Raw genomic sequence first — 3,089 nt, forward strand, 5'->3', positions numbered from 1 at the left:
ACCAGGCTGGCCTCGAACTCAGAAATCCACCTGCCTCTGCCTCCCAAGTGCTGGCATTAAAGGCATGTACCACCACCTGGCAGCAGGTCTCCTTGACTCCTTGACTCCACTCTTGACTCCATGCTCGACAGAGCCTCAGCATAGGCTACCTCAAAGCCTACCTACACAATGGCCCACTTCTGTCAAGGCCACACCTGCTCCAATAAGACCACACCTCTTAATAGTACCACTCCCTATAGCCAAACACTGAAACACAGGAATCTGGGGCAGGCAGACATATTCAAACCACCATAGCAGGTAAAGACACTTGCTACCAAGCCTGCATTCAATCCCTGGGACCCACGTGATGGAAGAAAAAAAAAAAAACCTGCCATTTGTTCTCTGACCATACATGTTCACTGTGGCTTCTGTAGGCACACACATATACACATTAAATAATATTAAAAATTCATTGTTCACTAGTTTTCCACAGTAATGGTTATATCAGATTTTGTATTTTTACCTTCACTGGAAACTTGAACACTGCGGTTTTCCTGCCTCTTTAGTCTTCTGTAATATGGTGTGATTTTTCAGTCCTGTGTTGTCTTTAATAATACTGAGAACTTGGAATGGAAGGAATGCTTGTTTTCTTGTTAGAACCTTAATTTTTATTTTGTTACTTTTATGATGATTTGATTTAGGGTATATGATCCAGATTATGACTTTAACGATACAGCTTTTATAAGCACATAGCATGAGGAGGTCATGTTGATTTGTGTCATTTGTAATGGTAGTTAAGTGGTCAGTTAAGACAGTGAGCACAGTTCTTTCCCCAAAGTGGTTTTATTCTCCTAGTCAGTAAATACATGGACAGATACTTGGAAAGCTCCTGTGTCTCTGGCCTTCACTAAACTTTACTCAGATGAGATGATGAAAGTTTATCTTAATGACTGAAAATCAGATCATCCCTCAGCCCCTGCACACATGCTTGGCCCAAGCACAATTTCTACTTTTTGTTTGAATGTACTTCTCTACTCTGCATACCTCAAATAAATAGTATCAATCTGCTGTCCTTTTATGTCTAACTTATTTTACTTTGCATTGGTGCTTGGTGTTTTTCCATATGCTGTGCTAGCTAGTTTTTATGTGAACTTGGCACAGGCTAGAGACATTTGGGAATAAGGACCTTAGTTGAGGCAGTGCCCCTACCAGTTTGGCATGTGGGAAAGCTTGTGGGGTATTAAAGATTGATGTGGCTGGCCCATCTCACAGGAGGTGGTGCCACCCCTGGGTGAGTGATTCTGGATGATATAAGAAAGCAAGCTAAGCAAGCCTTGAGGAGAGGAGCAACCCAGTAAGCAGACTTCTGCTTCAGTTCCTGAATTCAGATTCCTACCCTGTGCGAGCTTTTATCCTGATTTCCCTCTTATTATGGACTATAAGGTCTAAGTTGAAATAAACCCTCTCTTGCCCATGTTGCTTTTGGTCTTCGTGTTTTATCACAGCAATAGAAACCCTAAGACAGCAAATACATCCTAAAATCAACTTGGTGTCATGAACCACATGTAGTTCAAGATGAAAGACCAAAGAGTAGATGCTTCAGCCCTACTTAGAATGGGGAACAATATAATCAAGGGAAGTAGAGGATAGGAGGGACTTGGGAGAAACAGGGGAGGGGGAGGTATGGGAAGGGATAGAGGAAATTGAACAGAGGTGTGTAGCAATGGGGGATGGGAAACTGGGGGTAACAACCAGAAAGTCCTAGATGCCAGGAAAGCCAGAGCCTCCTAGGACCCCATGGAAATGACAGCTGAAATACCCTACAAAAGGGAGGCAGAACCTGTTGAGACCATATCCGGAGGTTAGGCATGGCCGCCCAGTTGAGGGATGGGGTCACACACTCATCTCCAAAATTTTAACCCATTGTTCCTGTCTAAAGGAAATACAGGGACAAAGAGTGGAGCAGAGACTGAAGGAAAGGCCATCTAGAGACTGCCCCACCTGGGGATCCATCCCACATGCAGACACCAAATCCAGACACTATTGCTGATGTCTAGAAGTGCTTGCTGACAGGAGCCTGATACAGCTGTCTCCTGAGAGGCTCTGCCAGATCCTGACCAATACAGATGTGGATGTTCACAGCCAACCATCAGACTGAACACAGGGACCCCAATGGAGGAATTAGGGGAAGGATTGAAGAAGCTGAAGAAACCTTATCTGGCATCAATAGGAGGGGAGGCCATTGGTCCTGTGAAGGCTTGATGTTCCAGGGTAGAGGAATGTTAGTGTGGTAAGGCAGGAGTGGATAGGTGGGTGGGTGGGAGCACCCTCATAGAAGCGGTAAGGGAGGATGGGATAGCGGGTTTGGAGAGGGGAAACCAGGAAAGGGGATAACATTTGAAATATAAACAATTAAAATATCCAATTAAAACTAAAAAAAAAAAAAAAACTTGGTGGTGTACAAATTTAATTTAGTTGACAATATTAAGGTGAGTACAGACTTCACCTTATGATGGTTCATTCTCTTAAAGACTAGTCCCACTTAAAGCCAGCCATTAATTGTGACAGGCTACCCTTGCTTTTGCCTGTCCAATAACCCACTTAAAGGTTTTCACAACCCTCCTAGAGCAGCTCATAGAACTCAGGACAGAGCAATACTAGTTCCATTATAAAGGAAGGATTGCAGGAAACTGACAAAATGGAAGAGTATGCTATGAGAATGGCATTGCAGAGCCTGCAAGTCCTCTCTGTACTACCCATCCAACACACCCATGTCTACACAGTCTGGATTCTCCCAGGCTTCATGATAGAGTGATTCATTAAATCACAGAGTCCTAAGTCATAGGTGATTGAAATCTACTTAGAACCCTGTGTATCTGCTAAGGTTGGGGCAGATGAAAATGCTAATCCTTTACTCTTGTGATTGTCATTTTTATAACCGGCTGCCTTTTTGAAGCTCATTGTATATCCTCTGCCATGAGTAGTCTCATTAATGTGCAAGAGGCATTCCTTGCATGTTAGGAAATCCTTAGTGACATAAAAGTTTTAGCCTTTCAGTGACTGAATAATATGTGTGAATATTGCTGGATGTGCCTCTACCTTTAATTCTT

Source organism: Mastomys coucha, unplaced genomic scaffold (genome assembly GCF_008632895.1).
Source record: "Mastomys coucha isolate ucsf_1 unplaced genomic scaffold, UCSF_Mcou_1 pScaffold14, whole genome shotgun sequence".
NCBI lineage: Eukaryota > Metazoa > Chordata > Mammalia > Rodentia > Muridae > Mastomys > Mastomys coucha.